Raw genomic sequence first — 20,901 nt, 5'->3', positions numbered from 1 at the left:
CTGCCAGCAGTCATGCGCTGGTCACGAACATTTCACATGAGAGGTAGCTCTTGTTCCATTGTTTTTCTACAGACAATGGAATTCTCCAGTTGGAACATTATTGAACATTTATGATAAAAACATCCTAAAGATTTATTCTATACATAGTTTGATATGTTTTCATGACCAGTAATATAACTTTTGGGAATTTTCGTCCGACCTTTCCGCTGGACTTGCACGCGCGTTTGGATTTGTTTACCAAACGCCCTAACAAAAGGTGATGAACTTCATCGAACAAATCAAACATTTATTGTGGAACTGGGATTCCTGGGAGTGCATTCTCCTGAAGATCATCTAAGGTAAGTGAATATTTATAATGCTATTTCTGACTAATGTTGACTGCGCAACATGGCAGATATTTATTTTGGCTGTTTTGGGCTCTGAGCGCCGTACTCAGATTATGCTTTTTCCGTTTAAAAAAATGAAATCTGACACAGCGGTTGCATTAAGGAGAAGTTTATCTAAAGTTCCATGTATAACACTTTTATTTTAATCAAAATGTATAATGAGTATTTCTGTGAATTGATGTGGCTCTCTGCAAAATCACTGCATGTTTTGGAACTACTGAACATAACACGCCAATGTAAAATGAGATTTTTGGATATAAATATGCACTTTATCAAACAAAACATACATGTATTGTGTAACATGAAGTCCTATGAGTGTCATCTGATGAAGATCATCAAAGGTTAGTGATGAATTTGATCTCTATTTGTGTTTTTTGTGACTCCTCTCTTTGGCTGGAAAAATGGCTGGGTTCTTCTGTGACTTGGTGGTGACCTAACAATCGTTTGTGGAGCATTTTTGAAATCAGACACTGTGGCTGGATTAACGAGAATTTTATCTTTAAAAGGGTGCCTAATACTTGTATGTTTGAGTAATTTGATTTAGGAGATTTCTGTTGATTTGTATTTGGCACCCTGCAATTTCATTGGCTGTTTCATCCGCTAGCGGAACCCCGTTCCCAGACAGGCTAGTTGGCTTTACAGGTTTTTATATAAATAGCTAAAGCTGGGTAGTTCTGGCTGTGTGAAAAACTAATAGTGAATGTTTTGACGCCAAGAATACTTGCTAGCTTCAGAATTACTTGCACAATCACTGTCTTAATCTTCATCATAGGGGCAGCAAGTGTGCAATGGATGTGCCTCCAGTCAAGAAGAGAGAAAATAAAATAGACGGTTTTTTCAAAGTAGTGTAAAGGACTTTGAAAGCTTAGATGTCTCTAAAAATGTATCACATTCATTTTCTCTGTAGTGCTAAGGACTGTAAGTAGGTTCTCTGCAACTGTCTGCACACCACCCCTGGCAAACTAGCTGTCTTTAAATTCATCACAGTGAAAATGTTTTTTATTATTTTTATTATTTTTTGTGTGGCCTGCATTTGCATTTGCTGGACGTTTATTATCTCACTTTTTTTGGCCAATAATTATACTTTTTTTAAACCGGAGAAAATAATTGAAATTGCATGCAATGTTTTAGCCAATGGGCTTTCATGATTTTGCAGGAGTTTCATATTATTAGTTCAGCGCAAGACAACCCCCACCTCGCCTCTCCCGCCAAATTCAAAACCAAGGCAGCACTGAAGATGAGATTAATTTTCACATGGCTAACAGCTAGTAAGCCTTCTTTTGTTATTTAAAAAAGTTCAGGGAGCAAAATGTAATCGGCAAAGAAAAATAAGGCAGGTGTCCGCTCATTTATTGCCTCTTGGACAAAGGAATATGGGTTTGTTTTGCTGAAGGACTGGTCTGTTTGCGCTCTCTGTTGTACAACTGTTGTTTGTCGGACATGAAGTGTACAGCATTATTTTGAAACGAGACATGAGAAAAACTTCAAGGATGAGGACAAGGCTGAAGGAATCAATAAGGCAGTGTCCAGGTATGATAAAAGCTACACAGGTTTTTATTTTAATTTATTTTATTTAACCTTTATTTAACTAGGCAAGTGAGTTAAGAACAAATTCTTATTTACAATGACAGCCTACCCTGGACAAACCCTAACAACGCTGGGCCAATTGTGCGCTGCCCTATGGGACTTCCAATCACGGCCGGTTGTGATACAGCTTGGAATTGAACCAGGGTCTGTAGTGACGCCTCTAGCAGTGAGATGCAGTGCCGTAGACCGCTGCACCACTCAGGAGCCCGCCCCTATAGGTGAGCTACAAAGTTGCACAGTGCATTGCTAAACATGGAAAACCATTTGCTGATGGGGAATATATCAAGGAGGCTTTCCTCAGTAGTTTGCAGGCCTTATTAGATGGATTGCCTAACAGACACAATCATCTCAAAGATAAAAGACATGCCTGTGTCTGCCAGAACTGTTGAAAGGTGCATTACTGAGATGGTTGAAAATGTAAAGGAGCAGCAACCTGTACCCAATACACAGCAGCAGACTATGACCGCACTGAAGCCTAACAAAACAGCCCCCACAATCTTTTTATCATCAATTTCTCTCAGCCAATCATCAGTCATTTGTGTGAGTACTGTGCTTGTTGAATGTCCTTCCCTATAAGCATGCTGAAAGTTTGTCAATTTGTTTACTGTAAAATAGCATTGTATCTGGTCAAACACAATTTTTTCCAAAACTTAACTACGGGTTGGTAACAGGCTGATTGGTCGGCTATTTGAGCCAGTAAAGGGGACATTACTATTCTTAGGTAGTGGAATTACTTTTGCCTCCAGGCCTGAGGGCACACACTTTCTAGTAGGCTTACATTTAAGTTATGACATATAGGAGTGGCAATATCATCCGCTATTATCCTCAGTAATTTTCCATCCAAGTTGTCAGACCCAGGTGGCTTGTCATTGATGATAGACAACCATTTTATCACCTCTACCAAACTCACTATACTGATTTCAAAATGACAATGCTCGTCTTTCATAATTTGGTCAGACATACTTGGATGTGTAGTGTCAGCATTTGTTGCTGGCATGCCTAAGTTTGCTAATCATGCCAATGAACAAAATAATTAAAGTAGTTGACAATATCAGTTTGCCCATATATCAATTTAAATTTGCCCATATGTAAGTTCAAATGAGTTTGTATCCTTTTCAAAAAAATCACTAGAAATTAGCCTTTAAAAGCGGTTTTTCAACAACATTAAATCGGGATCCCTGTAGCAAAATGTCAGAGTCGCTCCTACACCCCTGACTGGAACAAAAGGGGACTTGGTACTAGGGTTGTCACCATATACCAGTATCGTGATACTCAGAAGTATCATATCAGGCAAACAAAACGTGAGGCAGACTTAATTTATTGAGAACTGTAGGCTAATGTTAAAAACAAACAGCCTTATGTTGTCAGCCTTATGGAGTCACATTTGTTTATTTTCCAAGCTGTACCACATTTGACATAAAGCAGGTTTTCAAAGAGCCATGGAAAATCGAGTATGGTGACAACCGTACAGTTAGTACTACTTAAAGGGGCAGTGCAATGAAAAGTGTTTTTCTTTATTAATTATTTTATTTGGTTTACACTATGAGGTTGAAATAACACTGAAATTGTGGAAATTATGGTAATGCCCTTTTTTGTGTAAGAGCTGTTTTTAAAAAAATGCCTGGAATTTCAGCCTTTTAAAGTGGGATGGAACTTTTGGCCCACATCATGATTTCACAATATGATCTGATTAAAATAGACCAATAAATGACCATCTGGGTAAGAGGTTGTGCTCTAAACCATCCTATCAGCCAATCAGGGCTTTGTATGTAAATCTCCATATTTTTTTCCTAAAGCCTGCACGATGCAACTGAGCATTTCAATGGCCAAAGTAGGCTCAGGGAAATAAATGATACAGAATACATTTTGGAGTTATTTTCATCTAATAAACACTCATTTATTAGACATTGATGATTTTGAAAATGAAATTACAAACACTGCATGGGGGCTTTAGTTATTCAAGGGAACCCACGTGTATTCATTAAAAACTTCTTCAAATGTAGGGTTCCCTAAATAGGGGACCTTGATATATTTTTATTTTATTCAATGTCGCCAAAGTGAGAACAGTAGCCCCTATCCGTGAATACAGGGTGTTTCCTGAAATCTGGGGATCTTAGATTTCTAGATAAACCATACAATCTTTGGTGCGAATTAGTACCATACAAACATAAAAGGGCAAGCTACACTCACGGGCCCATTTCAAGATGGCTGAGACTGATGGTCTGTTGGTGTGGAGAAGCTAAAACTATACAGCTAAAATTATACAAATCTTGAACAACGTTGGTATGTGGTGAAAGTGTAGACTCCACAGATGATAAGGATATGTTATCTGTTGGCCTGTGACTTATCATTATCGATTCACAGCCCAGAGAGTCAATGAGTTCATTTTATACTTTGTTTTCACTAAACCACAAACATTTTACAAGGTAAGTCTCAATTTGGTCTGTGTTTAAACTAGAGCTACATGAATCGTTAGGTTCTTACGAACAAAAGTAGCCTATTGTCAATGTTCTCCAATGATGTATGGCTGAATTAGAACATCATATGTCCACTCAGTGACTACATCTTTGCACATCAACAGTGTGTTGTTTTTGTCATTTTTTAAAACCAGGTATACTGAGAAAGAGGCTTTGAAGGAAATTATTAGTGAGTCAGACACAGATGGGCTCTCGAGTGGGGCAGTGGTCTAAAATGCTGCATCTCAGTGCAAGAGGCGTCACTGCAGTACCTGGTTAGAATCCAGGCTGCATCACATCCGGCTGTGATTGGGAGTCCCATAGGGCGGCACACAATTGGCCCAGCGTCGTCTGGGTTTGGCCGTCATTGTAAATAAGAATTTGTTTTTAACTGACTTGCCTAGTTAAATAAATACATTTAAAAAAGTTTTCTAGAAGGACTGGATTCCATTTTAGAAAATATTTTTTTTTAACATTCTATAGTTTACTATATGTATTTAGTATTTCTTTTTATATTGTCCAGGGGGGACGGAGGGACCTCCCGCACCTCATCTTCTTGAAGCGGACCAGCCACCACCGGCCTGAGGAGAGACACATGAAACGAGGGGTTAATACGGTAATACGGGGGGAGCTGTAACCTATAACACACCTCGTTTATTCTCCTCAGGACTTTGAATGGCCCCACAAACCGCGGACCCAGCTTCCGGCAGGGCAGGTGGAGGGGCAGGTTTCGGGTCGAGAGCCAGACCCGGTCCCCCGGTGTGTACACCGGGGCCTCGCTGCGGTGGCGGTCGGCACTGGCCTTCTGCCGCCCTTCGGCCCGTTTAAGGTACCCGTGGGCGGCCTCCCAGGTTTCCCTTCAGCGTCTCACCCAATTGTCCACCGCATGAGCCTCGGTCTGGCTCTGATGCCATGGTACCAGGACCGGCTGATAGCCCAACACACATTGGAAGGGCGACAGATTCGTAGAGGAGTGAGTTCTGGGCCATCTCTGCCCAGGGGATGTACTTCGCCCACTCCCCTGGCCGGTCCTGGCAATACGACCGCAGAAACCTACCCACATCCTGGTTCACTCTTTCCACCTGCCCATTACACTCGGGGTGAAACCCAGAGGTTAGGCTGACCGAGACCCCCAAACGTTCCATGAACGCCTTCCACACCCTGGACGTGAACTGGGGACCCCGATCAGAAACAATATCCTCAGGCACCCCGTAGTGCCGGAAGACGTGAGTAAACAGGGCCTCCGCGGTCTGTAGGGCCGTAGGGAGACCGGGCAAAGGGAGGAGACGACAGGACTTAGAAAACCGATCCACAACGACCAGGATCGTGGTGTTGCCCTGTGACGGTGGCAGATCGGTCAAGAAGTCAACCGACAGGTGTGACCAAGGCCGCTGTGGAACGGGAAGGGGTTGTAACTTTCCTCTGGGCAGGTGCCTAGGAGCCTTGCACTGAGCGCACACTGAGCAGGAGGACACATAAACCCTCACGTCCTTGGCTAAAGTGGGCCACCAGTACTAAGACATCGCACCGTCCCCCCGATCCCCGGGTGACCAGAGGAGGGGGACGTGTGAGCCCACCAAATTAACCTGTCTCTAACCTCCAGCGGAACATACACCCATCCCGCTGGACACTGTGGTGGAGTAGGCTCAACACGCGATGCTCGCTCAACGTCTGCGTCCACCTCCCACCTTACAGGTGCCACTAGACAAGAAGCCGGGAGGATGGGCGCAGGATCAATGGCCCGCTCCTCCGTATCATATAGTCGGGACAGTGCGTCTGCCTTAGTGTTCTGGGAGCCTGGTCTATAGGAGATGGTAAACCTAAATCGGGTGAAAAACATGGCCCACCTTGCCTGACGAGGGTTCAGTCTCCTCGCTGCCCAAATGTACTCTAGATTACGGTGGTCAGTCCAGATGAGAAAAGGGTGTTGGGCCCCCTCAAGCCAATGTCTCCACACCTTCAGGGCTCTGACAACAGCTAGCAGCTCCCGATCCCCCACGTCATAGTTTCGCTCTGTGGCGCACCCGAGCGCTGGGAGAGCACGGCTCCAACCCCAGCCTCGGATGCGTCCACCTCCAATATGAATGCCAAAGAGGGGCCCGGATGCGCCAGCACGGGAGCCGAGGTAAAAAGAGCCTTCAGGCGACCAAAAGCCCTGTCCGCCTCAGCCGACCATCCCAGACGCGTCAGCCCCCCCTTCAGCAGTGACGTAATGGGCGCAGCCACCTGCCCAAAACCCTGGATAAACCTCCGGTAGTAGTTGGCAAACCCTAAGAACCGCTGCACCTCCTTTACCGTGGTTGGAGTCGGCCAATTACGCACGGCTGCAATGCGGTCATCCTCCATCACCAACCCCGATGTGGAAATGCGATATCCAAGGAAGGAGACGGCCTGTTGGAAGAACGAGCATTTCTCAGCCTTGACGTACAGGTCATGCTCGGCCCAAGTACCCTGCGCACCAGAGACACATGCGCGGCCCGTGTAGCGGAATAGACCAGAATATCATCGATGTAAACCACCACACCCTGACCGTGCAGGTCCCTGAGAATCTCATCCACAAAAGATTGGAAGACTGCTGGAGCATTCTTCAACCCGTACTGCATGACGAGGTACTCATAATGGCCGGATGTGGTACTAAACGCCGTCTTCCACTCATCTCCCTTCCGGATACGCACTAAGTTATATGCACTCCTGAGATCCAGTTTTGTGAAAAACCGTGCTCCGTGAAATGACTCAATCGCCGTGGCAATGAGAGGTAGCGGGTAACTATACCCCACCGTGATGGAATTTAGACCTCTATAGTCAAAGCACGGACGCAGACCACCCTCCTTCTTCTTCACAAAAAAGAAACTCGAGGATGCAGGTGAGATGGAGGGCCGAATGAACCCCTGCCCCAGAGATTCCGATATGTATGTCTCCATAGCCACCCTCTCCTCCTGTGACAGGGGATACACGTGACTCCTGGGAAGTGCAGCGCCTACCAGGAGATTTATCGCACAATCCCCTCGTCGATGAGGTGGTAATTGGGTCGCCTTCTTTTTACAGAAGGCGATAGCCAAATCGGCATAGTCTGAGGGAATGTGCACGGTGGAGAATTGGTCTGGACTCTCCACCGTTGTAGCACCGATGGAAACTCCTACACACCTGCCTGAGCACTCCTCTGACCACCCCTGTAGAGCCCTCTGTTGCCATGAAATCCTGGGGTTGTTACGGGCCAACCAGGGGATCCCCAACACCACCGGAAACGCAGGAGAATCAATGAGGAAGAGACTAATGCTCTCCTCATGACCCTCCTGCGTAACCATACCCAGTGGAGCCATGGCCTCCCTGACCAGTCCTGACCCTAATGGTCGGCTATCTAAGGCGTGCACTGGGAAGGGTTTGTCAAGCTGAACAAGGGGAATCCCTAACCTGTTCGCTAAACCGCGGTCAATAAAGTCCGGGAAAGAGTTGACTGACCCGGTCTCTCCAGATCTCCTAACAGTACTATTTCTAGGGTCAATTTTAGATCAATGCTATGCATTTTCAGCCATTCCTGAACCTGAGACCAGAAACAGGCTACCTGTGGGCAATACCAAAATAAATGGTCTATTAATTCTGTATCCTCACAACAAAATCTGCAGAGCTTCAATGATTTTATGCCCCAAATATTCAACATTTTGTTGGTGGCAAGAATTCTATATAATCATTTTAGCTGAAAAGCACGAAGTCTTGAATCTTGCGTTGTTTTATATATCAACTCGTATATATATCAACTCATACACACTGTACCATGGAATCGGTATATCAAAAATCCCAACTATCATCCCAACTATTTTGCAATCTGTATGGCACAGTTGTCAACATCCTGGTCCTCAAATGAAACTGGTATACTTTCCTATTTATGCTATTTTTATTCCTCCGCCAGTTTTGATCCTTTATATTGGGCAAACAGACCAGTTCCCCACCTCCTCCTGCTGTCACCAGCCTTCTCCATTTTTGGGGCAATGCTGTAATCAATTGGTTGTACTCTTGGAATGAGCAGACAATTCTGATAACTCAATGAAGGACATAACTACCATTCCAATTTACAATATCATTGAAGAACAAAATACCCTTTTCAAACATCTTTCCCATAAATACAGGTATTTTATCAACCAGCGCATTTGAGTTCAGCCATAATATTTGTTGTAATATTTGTTCTATCTTTTCAGGGGGATGAAATTGAAATTGTAGCCAGCTCTGCTGCAATGCTTGTTTGAAAAAGAGAGATACTTTGAAAAAATAATCATTTTCAATTAATCGAAAACGAGACATGACAATCTGCAATGGCAAAAAGGCCATTTTTAAACAATGGATGAGCTTTTCTTATTAATCTACTTGAGAACCATTTAGGGTTCAAATAAAACTTTTGAATGAGTGAAGCTTTCAGAGAGAGGTTTAGTGCTTTTATATTTAATAATCTCAACCCACCCAATTCACATTCATTATATAGATAGACACGTTTTATTTTGTCTGGTTTAGCGTCTCAGATAAAGCTAAATAGTTTTTGCTCATATGGTTTCAAAAACAAATCATCAAGAGTAGGCAGTGCCATAAGTAAGTGTGTTATCTGCGATATGACTAAGGAGTTAATCAGGGCAATTTTTCCATAAATAGACAGATAGATTTACCTCTCCATGGTTGCAAGATCTTGTCTATTTTTATAAGTTTCTATTGAAATTCATTGTGGAGAGCTTATTTATATCTTATTATATTCAAAACTGTTCCAACTATTGTCTTTGAGTCAACTACTCACCCCATTATGCACTGCAGTGCTACATATAGGCATCTGTAGCTTTTGCCTTATGTAGTTTATGCCTCACTACTAGATTAATTCTCTGATCCTTTGATTGGGTGGACAACATGTCAGTTTATGCTGCAAGAGCTCTAACTTCCGGAGGACATCCTCCAAACTATCATAATTACTGTGTAAGTCTATGGAAGGGCTGAGAACCATGAGCCTCCTATGTTTTGTATTGAAGTCAAGGTATGCAGAGGAAGCTAGCTGTCCTCCAGCTAAACCATGGTGCTACCCTACAGAGTTCTGTTGAGGCTACTGTAGACTTTCATTGTAAAAATGTGCAAAACAGTGCATTATAATCAACGTATTTTAATCAATTATTTGGTGAAGTGAATATATTTAGTGTAGTTCAATCTAAAAAGGATCACTTTTTATGAAATTCACTGAGGAGGATGATCCTCCCCTTCCTCCTCTGAGTAGCTTCCACTGGCCTACTCTGACACTTCTATCTGCAACGTTTAGTACTTGTGATTGCACCCTCCTGAACACAACACAGATGAAATAAGTGATTATCAAAGATTTGGAAGAGGCAATCTTGCCCCTCCAATGAATAATAATTCCCTTTTGTCTTTTTTCTTCTTCGCATTTCTCTGCTTTCACAAATAACTGGTTCTCCAGGAGGCGCTGAAGGACTTGTCGAACATCGAGAACGTGTTCTTGGGCAGAACGGGGAAAAAACAGGATGTTATTGAGGTAGACAAACACAAACTTATTTAACATGTCCCGGAGCACATCGTTTCCCAGGACCTGGAAAACCGCGGGGGCGGTGGTGAGTCCAAACAGCATGACCAGGTACTCATAAAGTCCACCGGCAGTGTTGAAGGCTGTCTTTCACTCATCCCCTTCCTGTATCCGAACCAGGTGGTTGTCATTCTGAAAGTCCAGCTTGGAGATGATGGTAGCCCCATGGAGAGGTTTAAAAGCTAAGGAGAGGAGTGGTAGGGGGTAACGACTCTTGGTCATTAAGGACCCGGTAGTCAATGCACGGATGCAGGGTCTTGTCCTTTTCCACAAAGAAAAACCCAGAGCCGGCAGGGGATGCAGAAGGACGGATGCCTCCAGCAGCCAGAGAGTCCTCAATGTACTCTTCAATGGCCTTGGTCTCTGGGCCGGATAGGGAATATAGCCAACCACGAGGCGGCGTGGTGCCTGGGAGAAGGTCAATGGCACAATCGTAGGGACGATGCGGGGGAAGAGAAGTAGACCGCGCCTTGCTGAAGACCTCCAGGAGGTCATGGTACTCTGTGGGGATGGCAGAGAAATCCAAGGCTTGACTTAAGCCCTAAGGAGGCCGTCTCTGGGAAGGCTGCACTGCTTTGGGGCAATGGGAATGGCAGAACAGACTCCAACCCAGGAATGAACTCGTGGTCCAGTCAATAACGGGGTTGGGCTTTTGGAGCTAAGAAAAAACAGGAACATGGGGGAATTCAATGAGGAGAAGCTGTATAGCCTCACTGATTTCCTGAAACCTGCAGATTAACAGGAGCAGTGCTGTGGTTAACTCTACCAATAGAGCGGCCGTCCAGTGCTCTAGCGTCCATGGGAACAGAGAGGAATTGCGATGGGATACCTAATTAAGACACTAGGGTAGCGTCCGTAAAACTCTCATCCTCTCCAGAGTCAATGAGCACCCGGAGAGATTTAGACTGGTCTCCCCACAGCAGTATCATGAAAAAAGGGAGTGCGGTTGATGGGAATTAGAGGAATCCCAGTCTGGCTCACCAGAGTGCTTGCACCTACTAAAGAAAGAGGTCTCTTAACCAGGCAGGCTAAACTAGAAACATTAAAATATAATGTCCCACAGCCCCACAGTACAGACAACTGTTGGAACGTAGCCTATGTGAACGTTCCCTAGGTGATAATCTAGCTCTGTCCAATTGCATAGGCTCCGGTGTATCTGACTCACCATTCACTGATGATGGTGTCATCGGGTCTTCTCGGAAATACAGCCTTCGGGGACATCTGGATTCCTTCGGAGATGAACGAGCAGCAGCGGATGAACGAGTGTGCCCAAGACCAGACCTCCTCTCACTCCTGCGTTCCCGTAGACGCTCATCAATCTTAAGAGTAAGGGCAAATAGGGAATCGATGTACAACGGTAACTCCCGGGCTGCTAGCTCGTATTTTATCTCCTCTGGTGTTCTTAGGGTGATGAGAGGTGTTGGGTTTGTGCCAAACATAGTGTTTTCCTTGATGGCCCAAAAGCTCCATTTTAGTCTCATCTGACCAGAGTATCTTCTTCCATATGTTTGGGGAGTCTCCTACATGCCTTTTGGTGAACACCAAAAGTGTTTGCTTATTTTTTTCTTTAAGCAATGGTAATGGCAATGGCAATGGCTGGCCAATGGCTGGCCAATGGCTGGAGTGTATGGCTTAAAGTGGTCCTATGGACAGATACTACAATCTCCGCTGTGGAGCTTTGCAGCTCCTTCAGGGTTATCTTCGGTCTCTTTGTTGCCTCTCTGATTAATGCCCTCCTTGCCTGGTATGTGAGTTTTGGTGAGCGGCCCTCTCTTGGCAGGTTTGTTGTGGTGCCATATTCTTTCCATTTTTTAAATAATGGATTTAACTTCCGGCGCCGACAGAGATGGCCGCCTCACTTCGCGCTCCTTGGAAACTATGCAGTATTTTGTTTTTTTACGTGTTATTTCTTTCATTGGTACCCCAGGTAATCTGAGGTTTTATTACATACAGTCGGGAGGAACTACTGAATATAAGAGCAACGTCAACTCACCATCATTACGACCAGGAATATGACTTTCCTGAAGCGGATCCTGTGTTCTGCCTTCCACCCAGCCAGCATCGACTACAGCTCAGCATTTAACACCATAGTACCCTCCAAACTCATCATAAAGCTCGAGACCCTAGGTCTCGACCCCACCCTGTGCAACTGGGTACTGGACTTCCTGACGGGCCGCCCCCAGGTGGTGAGGGTAGGTAACAACATCTCCACCCCGCTGATCCTCAACACTGGGGCCCCACAAGGGTGCGTTCTGAGCCCTCTCCTGTACTCCCTGTTCACCCACTACTGCGTGGCCATGTACACCTCCAACTCAATCATCAAGTTTGCGGACGACACTACAGTGGTAGGCTTGATTACAAACAACGATGAGACGGGAGGAGGTGAGGGCCCTCGGAGTGTGGTGTCAGGAAAATAACCTCACACTCAACGTCAACAAAACAAAGGAGATGATTGTGGACTTCAGGAAACAGCAGAGTATATATAACAGCAGAATGTATAAAAATATGTCAATCGTTATTTGAATATGTTGATAACCCGTTGTATAAAAGTGATAATGCCCTCGAAGCCGGTGTTTGGAGGATATATTGGCATGCCAATATATCCTCCAAACACCGGCTTCGAGGGCATTATCACTTAATTAGTTGTGATACAAACGTTGGGCTATGTTTTGATTTTTAATACATTCTAAGGCTGCATGATGGGACTCTAACGATGATTTGAAAAAAGGTCGCAAGCTGCACACACTTCTTCAGTCTCATTCACAATCTGACAAGCACTTGATAATATTCTTACCAGGCATTGAATTTCCCGGTGTCATCCCCCTTGTGTGGCCGTAATGCCCCCTAAAAATCCATGCGTTTTGCGGCCAAAGTGGCCGTTGTGCCCTTGGGCTGAATATAATAGGCTAATTATAATTCCCCTTCTCCCTGCTGCCGAAGCACCTCTAGCTCACATGGCTCTCTCAGATGTAGCCAATGCCTTCAAGTGATCGGTCCTTCTCACAAGCATTTCAGCTACAAGTGAATGAAGACAGACACATCGGGACGCAACTGTGCCGTCCCTCTTATTGAATTCCAAGGCGCATATTGGAGATGTAAGAACTGTCCACATTTAGCCTACTTTTTGTCAGCCAATAAGATGAGTAGGCCTAACGAACAGCAAAAGCACTAGCTTATGTCATTCTCCCCATAGTACAAAAGTTGACCTATTCTAGGATAGATGAGGTGTGTGACTATGATTTGCATTGATGTCAGAGTGATTAGAGAGACAATAGAGTGCTGAGTACCAGGCAGTTGGCAGGTTGGTAGGCTACTAATGACTAGCAGCATCAGAGCTTGGAGAAGCCTAATTACTGTCATGACTAAACGGTCAGGTGGAATTTGACTGCCGTCATGACTCTGTGACCACCTCTGTGGCGGTAATACGGTCACCGTAACAGCCCTAGACAGAGCAAAGTACAGAGAGATCCTTGAGCACTCAGGACCTCAGACTGGGGCGAAGGTTCACCTTCCAACAGGACAACGACCCTAAGCACACAGCCAAGACAACGCAGGAGTGGCTTCGGGACAAGTCTCTGAATATCCTTGAGTGGCCCAGCCAGAGCCCGGACTTGAACCCAATCGAACATCTTTAGAGAGACCTGAAAATAGTCATGTTCCGCTCCCCATTCAACCTGACAGAGCTTGAAAGGATCTGCAGAGAACAATGGGAGAAACATGACCAAATACAGGTGTGCCGCTTGTAGCGTCATACCCAAGAAGACTAGAGGCTGTAATCGCTGCCAAAGGTGCTTCAACAAAGTACTGAGTAAAGTATCTGAATAATTATTTAAAACGTAACATTTCAGTATTTTATTTTTAATACATTTGCAAAATTTTAAATAAAAATGTTTTTTGTTTTGTCATTATGGCGTATTGAGCATAGATTGATGAGAGGAATAAAAAAATATACAGTATATATATTTTAATAAGGCTGTAATGTAACAAAAAGTGGAAAAAGTGAAGGGGTCTGAATACATTCAGAATGCACTGCCCAGAATGCATGTGCCCAAGGCAAGATTTAATGATCATACAGAACAATGATCAAACTGGTGGGTTTCATGGAAATAGAAGCAGGGAATAGGCCACTTAGTTAATTCAGATCTGAGATTTTAGAACCATGATTTAACCTTGGATTACATAGTACTGGATTATTGAGTCCTTGACTATAAAAAGATTGATCCTAGTCCTGGACTACAAATAATTCTCCATTGAGTTATCTTTTTTGTCCAGGACTAGGCTTAATCTGTGTCTGGGAAACTGTGTTTGTTGAAAGCAAACATTTGAAGCAGACATCTGGTATTATAGAGTCAGTCAGATTTTACAATACAAATCTAGTAAAAATAAACCTCAAATCTGTTCTACACATCAGAGTACACACTGTTTAGACATTAGAAGTATCTTTCGCCAATGCCTTGCCCATCCAAAGCTTTTTCCAACAACCATCCAACAACCATCCACTCTCTCCCACGAAATGTTCCTAACAGCCCAGACAACAAGCCCAAGCTCCCCGTCCTCATAGCACAGTGTGGGGATATGTGACCCGACTCGTAGGGCAAATGTATTTTTAGGACACCCACACAACCTCTTTCCGTATTCTGTTTACTCTGTAAATTGACTGGTATAAACAGTGGAAGTCTGTCAGAGTTTACCACACAATATTGACGTCTCTCCTATGAATAGTAGAGTACACAAACGGATACCTTCAACAGTTTTGCGTTGCTGGAGTTGGTCTGTAAATCTAGGATGTAAAAGGGGTCAGATGTCAGGAAATGCTCATGTCAAGTCCTTTCCCCAGACAGTTCTTCTTGGACATCAACCAGACCTAAGCCTCATTACGCACCCCCCACTCCCCCCCAACATTTCAGCTATACTTCAATACATTTCCAATGTGTATTCCATAATTCACATGTAAATGTATAGGTTAGTTCAGCCTATTTGTGTAGTTCCTCAGTGCCTAGCTATAAATAAAAACATTCTTGAAAGTTCATTATGATTTGTATGGAAATTATTGCCTTTTTATGAATTGATCATGTAAATGTGCTTTTTGGTGCAGCTCTCTTTTACTTAGTAGTTGTTAGCCATGGCAGGTTTTCATCAATTATTTAGTATCCTCAACCAACAATGTATGTCAGTCGCAAGACAATGATGAACTGTCTTATCGCCTAATTAGAATAGATGTGGCATATGGACAATATTCATGTTTCTCAATGTGTCATGTATAATTAATTGTTTAACTTTTTTGTTAACTACTGCAGGTATTCTAATGGATCAAGACATCCAACCATGTTATATGTTAGGGTTACAAAATAATACTCTACTCTCATGTGTTTTTGGGGGGCTTGGAGGAGGCTTCTGGGGTCAATGTTAAAGACATCCTCCAGCAATTCATTTAAAAAAAATACTTTTACTGTTAAAAAGCGATATCCCATGTACACACACAAAAGGGTACAAAAATAAGGTTAGAACAAAATAGTGTTTTTTTTAGACACAACTGCAGACTTCAAGGATTAGGGCATTCAAGGAGTTGGTCTGTTGGGAATCCGTGAGCTCATTGGCCTCTCCCTTGCTTAATTAACAATTGAGGCACAATAGAGAACAAAAGAGGAAAGTCCCACACCCCACTTGTGCTATGTCATGACTTACCTGGACCACCTATTGAGATGTGCCTTTGCTAAGTAAATCAGATTTTAAATGAGGTGAAAATGAGACTGGAGTGTCACTTTAAAGCCTTTCTTTGTGTGGGACAACAGGGCCTGGCCATTAACAACAAGCTCTTCACACATCAACCAGTACTCAAACAGTGCCAGCAGGGCATTAACATGACAAAGGATTGGGGTAGTTTGGGGCTCTCGCGCTCAGGCTTCATCCGATGGCATTGAGGAGTTTACCACATTAGTCACCGGCTTCATTAATAAGTGCGTCGACGACATCATCCCAACAATGACCGTATGTACATATCCCAGCCAGAAGCCATGGATTACAGGCAACATCCGCACTGATATACTGTAGGTAAGAGCTGCCGCTTTCAAGGAGTGGGACACTAATCCGGACGCTTATAAGAAATCCTGCTACAACTTTCCAAACAGGCAAAGCGCCAATACAGGACTAAGACTGAATTCTACTACGCTGGCTCTGACACTCAACGGATGTGGCAGGGCTTGCAAACAATCATGGATAACAAAAGGGAAACCCAGCCGCGAGCTGCCCAGTGACATTAGTCTATCAGACGAGCTAAATGGCAAGCAACACTGAACCATGCATGAGAGCTGTTCTGGACGACTGTGTAATCACGTTCTCCGTAGCCGATATGAGTAAGACCTTTAAATAGGTTAACATTCACAAGGCCGCAGACGGATTACCAGGACGCATACTGTGAGCATGCACTGACCAGCTGGCAAGTGTCTTCACTGACATTTTCAGCCTCTCCCTGACCCAGTCTGTAATACCTAAATCTTTCAAGCAGACCACCATAATCCCAAGAATGCCAAGGTGACCTGTTTAAATGACTATCACCCCGTAGCATTCAGATCTGTAGCCATGAAATGCTTTGAAAGGCTGGTCATTATCAACGCCATCATCCCAGACACCCTGGACCCATTCCAATTCGTATACCGCCCCAACAAATGATGCAATCTCTATTGCACTCCACACTTCCATCTCCCACCTGGACAAAAGGGCAGGGGCAGTGGTAACTTCAAGGTTAAGGAAGCAGGCTGAGGGTTGCTGGTTTAAATCCCACTGCCGAAGGGGGCAAAAATCTTGGTGAATGTCCAGGGTGCCACCTACTGCCGACGTTCCCTTAAGCAAGGAACTTAACCCCTAATCGGCTCATTGGGCAATGTAGGTGTTCTCTGCTCCAGCCTCTCAAACCTAATGTGTGGCGATATTTGGGGGGGGGGGGGGGGGGGGTGGATTAAAAGCAGAACCCAAATTTCTATCCTGTATCGACTAATAAACTAAAGTGGGGCAAAAAAGTATTTAGTCAGTAATTTTCATCATAGGTACACTTCAACTATGACAGACAAAATTAGAGAAAAAAAATCCAGAAAATCACATTGTAGGATTTTTTATGAATTTATTTGCAAATTATGGTGGAAAATAAGTATTTGGTCAATAACAAAAGTTTATCTCAATTCTTTGTTATATACCCTTTGTTGGCAATGACAGAGGTCAAACCTTTTCTGTAAGTCTTCACAAGGTTTTCACTCTGTTGCTGGAATTTTGGCCCATTCCTCCATGCAGATCTCCTCTAGAGCAGGGATGTTTTGGGGCTGTTGCTGGGCAACACAGACTTTCAACTCCCTCCAAAGATTTTCTATGGGGGAGATCTGGAGACTGGCTAGGCCACTCCAGGACCTTGAAATGCTTCTTACGAAGCCTCTCCTTCGTTGCCCGGGCGGTGTGTTTGGGATCATTGTCATGCTGAAAGACCCAGCCACGTTTCATCTTCAATGCCCTTGCTGATGGAAGGAGGTTTTCACTCAATCTCACGATACATGGCCCCATTCATTCTTTCCTTTACATGGATCAGTCGTTCTGGTCCCTTTGCAGAAAAACAGCCCCAAAGCATGATGTTTCCACCCCCATGCTTCACAGTAGGTATGGTGTTCTTTGGATGCAACTCAGCATTCTTTGTCCTCCAAACACGACGAGTTGAGTTTTTACCAAAAAGTTATATTTTGGTTTCATCTGACCATATGACATTCTCCCAATCTTCTTCTGGATCATCCAAATGCTCTCTAGCAAACTTCAGACGGGCCTGGACATGTACTGGCTTAAGCAGGACACGTCTGGCACTGCAGGATTTGAGTCCCTCGCGGCGTAGTGTGTTACTGATGGTAGGCTTTGTTACTTTGGTCCCAGCTCTCTGCAGGTCATTCACTAGGTCCCCCCGTGTGGTTCTGGGATTTTTGCTCACCGTTCTTGTAATCATTTTGACCCCACGGGGTGAGATCTTGCGTGGAGCCCCAGATCGAGGGAGATTATCAGTGGTCTTGTATGTCTTCCATTTCCTAATAATTGCTCCCACAGTTTATTTCTTCAAACCAAGATGCTTACCTATTGCAGATTCAGTCTTCCCAGCCTGGTGCAGGTCTACAATTTTGTTTCTGGTGTCCTTTGACAGCTATTTGGTCTTGGCCATAGTGGAGTTTGGAGTGTGACTGTTTGAGGTTGTGGACATGTGTCTTTTATACTGATAACAAGTTCAAACAGGTGCCATTAATACAGGTAACGAGTGGCTCTCACAGGTCTGTGAGAGCCAGAAATCTTGCTTGTTTGTAGGTGACCAAATACTTATTTTCCACCATAATTTGCAAATAAATTCAGAAAAAAATCCTACAATGTGATTTTCTGGATTTTTTTACCCCCTCATTTTGTCTGTCATAGTTGAAGTGTACCTATGATGAAAATTACAGGCCTCCTCTTTTTAAGTGGGAGAACTTGCACAATTGGTGGCTGACTAAATACTTTTTTGCCCCACTGTATATCTTATCTCAGGCATGCGTGCTTACTCCCCTCCTGTTCACCCTACGACTGCGTGGCCATTTTTGACTCCAACACCATCGTTAAGTTTGCTGACGACACGACGCTGTAGCCGAGCTCCCTGCCATCCAGGACCTCTATACCAGGCGGTATCAGTGCAAGGCCCTACAAATTCTCAAAGACCACTCAAGTCATAGATTGTTCTCTTTGCTACCGCACGACAAGAGGTACTGATTCACCAAGTCTGGAACCAACAGGAGCTTGAACAGCTTCTACCCCCATAAGACTTTAAATAGTTAGTCCGGGTAGCGATTTGGTTTCTGCCTTAACCCTTTTTGCACTAACTATGACTCCTCACACACTGCTGCTGTTTATTATCTATTCTGTTGTCTAGTCACTTTATTATTAGTTATAAGTACATATTTACCTCAATTACCCCGTACCCCTGTACATGGACTCGGTACTGGTACACTGTGTATATAGCCAAGTTACCAATACTCATTGTGTATTTATTATTACTTTTGTGTTGTTACTTTATTATTTATCTACTTTCTTTCTCTCTGCATTGTTGGGTAGGGCCCGTAAGGAAGCATTTCACTGTTAGTCTACACCTGTTGTTTCTCTCTACATTGTTGGGGAGGGCCCGTAAGGAAGCATTTCACTGTTAGTCTACACCTGTTGTTTCTCTCTGCATTGTTGGGTAGAAATGCCTCTTGGTGCTGCTACAGACTAAAGATAAAACAATTGACATACACATCAGCCAAAAGAGATATAGAAAAGCTTGAATATGATAGAGATGTGCCTTAACGTACATTTGCTATTGAATAATACACTTTATTTGTAAAATGTCATACAGACCACAACTAGTATTATAAATAGTTATAAGAATATATAAAATTACAAAGAAATGTCAAACAAAAGCAGCATAGAATGACAAAAATGAACACAAACACATAGGAATAAGACTGTCAAGCCTCAGTAGAAGACCCAGATGCAGACAGTTTCGAAGTAACAAAAGTTTATTACAAAAACAGGGGGGCAGGCAAACGACAGGTCAAGGGCAGGCAGAGGTCAGTAATCCAGATCAGAGTCAAAAGGTACAGAACGGCAGGCAGGCTCAGGGCAGGCAGAGGTCAGTAATCCAGGGTGGTATAACAAGGTACAGAACGGCAGGCAGGCTCAGTGTCAAGGCAGGTAGAATGGATAACGGGGAAGATGGGCGACAGCTGTAGAGGGGTGGAGACAAGCACAAACACGGGAGTGACAAAGATGTTAAAAAGAAAGACAAAAGCTAGCCAGACTAATTACAAGCCAAACTAAAAAGGTGAATCTTCACTTTGTGTGTAAAAAGGTCCCTGGTATGGCGTGGTACGGCAAATGAGGACGATAAAGATGAGTTTGCGGAGGTACTGGATGCATATTGTTCACCTAAGAAGAACGAGACATATTTCGCTGTCGTATTCAACAGCAAGGTGAAAAGTTCGACGTCTTTCTTAGTGATTTGAAATGATCTATGCTTCGAGATCAGATTGTGTTTGGTAGGGTTAAATGACTCCAGAGTTAGAGAAAGATGGCTGCGGGGAAAGGGAGTTACATTTGGACACTGCAGTAAAAATATGTCAGGCGAATGAGCTGAGATAACGGCATATTAAAACCTTTAGCTCCACACCAGCAAGTACTGCTATGGAGGAGGAAAGAGCTGCAGTGGATTTTGTAGAGAAGGACACTAGGGGGCGCTATGATCAAAGGAGCCCCAAGTAATATGACTTTCAAAGGATTCACAAGCAACATGATTGTATCAGGTGTGGCACCAGACCAGGAAGTGTACTGGTTTGGGAAATGTTGCTACAAGTGCAAGGGAAAAAATCATTTTGGAAAAATGTGTTTTGCAGAGGACAAGTATTGGAGACAAAATGTTCACATCATTGAAATGGAGGAGAATGAACAAACTGATTTGTTTGTGTACACTGTGGATTGCATGGAGGATGGGCAAGAACCATCACAGGTCCATACTGTAGCTAGTGACCACTGGGTTGTACTACTAGTGGTCAATGGTACAATTTTGACCTTAAAGCTGGACACAGGAGCTAAAGCCAACCTAATGAATGAGGGATTGTCATGAGTTAAAGCACAAATCAGTCATCATGCAAAAGGCTGTGGTTCTCAAAGCGTACAATGGCCAAGCAATTGAGACTAAAGGTTTGTGTCGGCTGACTGTAAAGGGGAAAACAAGAAGACACACACTTATGTTTGTGATTGTACCAGAGGTGCATGATTCTCTTTTGGGGGATACAGCATGTGAGTCGTTGGGACTGGTTAAGAGAGTGTACACCATTAATGACTGACTGGCTGCACAGGGTTCAACGGGTGACAAGTAATCAAA

At 43.9% G+C, this 20,901-nt stretch overlaps 1 protein-coding gene across 2 annotated transcripts in view; it reads right to left on the bottom strand.

The window, feature by feature from the left end:
- LOC110491881 overlaps nt 1–20,901 on the bottom strand; it is a 51,503-nt gene that overhangs the window by 13,479 nt on the left and 17,123 nt on the right. Inside the window, exon 3 of one of the 2 annotated variants that reach the window (XR_005036514.1) lies at nt 19,341–19,744. The exons of the other annotated variant lie outside the window; for it this stretch is intronic. The gene's annotated coding sequence lies outside the window, so the exon portion shown is untranslated. Of the gene's footprint in view, nt 1–19,340; nt 19,745–20,901 lie in introns of those variants that run through there. 2 annotated transcript variants of the gene reach the window in all.

Source organism: Oncorhynchus mykiss, chromosome 16 (assembly GCF_013265735.2).
Source record: "Oncorhynchus mykiss isolate Arlee chromosome 16, USDA_OmykA_1.1, whole genome shotgun sequence".
Lineage (NCBI taxonomy): Eukaryota > Metazoa > Chordata > Actinopteri > Salmoniformes > Salmonidae > Oncorhynchus > Oncorhynchus mykiss.
The sequence above is the reverse complement of the archived record's forward strand: the minus strand, read 5'-3'. Positions and strand labels throughout refer to the sequence as shown.